This window comes from Vespula pensylvanica, unplaced genomic scaffold (assembly GCF_014466175.1).
Source record: "Vespula pensylvanica isolate Volc-1 unplaced genomic scaffold, ASM1446617v1 scaffold0001, whole genome shotgun sequence".
Taxonomy (NCBI): domain Eukaryota; kingdom Metazoa; phylum Arthropoda; class Insecta; order Hymenoptera; family Vespidae; genus Vespula; species Vespula pensylvanica.
The window spans coordinates 1-345 of NW_025113209.1; positions in this window are offsets into that span (position 1 = coordinate 1).

Consider the following 345-nt stretch of genomic DNA (forward strand, 5'->3'; position numbering starts at 1 on the left):
TTTTTTTTTGACCTCCTTTAATCAATATAAATCTTAATTGAATATTAATTTTTATTATATCAACTTCTCAAAAATTTATTCCATTACTAATTTTTTATACATTTTTTAACCAAATTAATAATAAATTTTTAATTTTCACAATTATTTCTTTAACTATTATTTCCTCCATAATTACTACAATTATAAACTATAATGAAACAAATTTTAAAAAAATTATAACCTACTCTTCTACTAATCATTTAAGATGAATAATTTTTATTTTAATTTTTGATTCTTCAATATTTTTTCTTTATTTCTTAATTTATTTTCTTTCTATAATTTTTTTATGTTTAATTTTTAATAAAT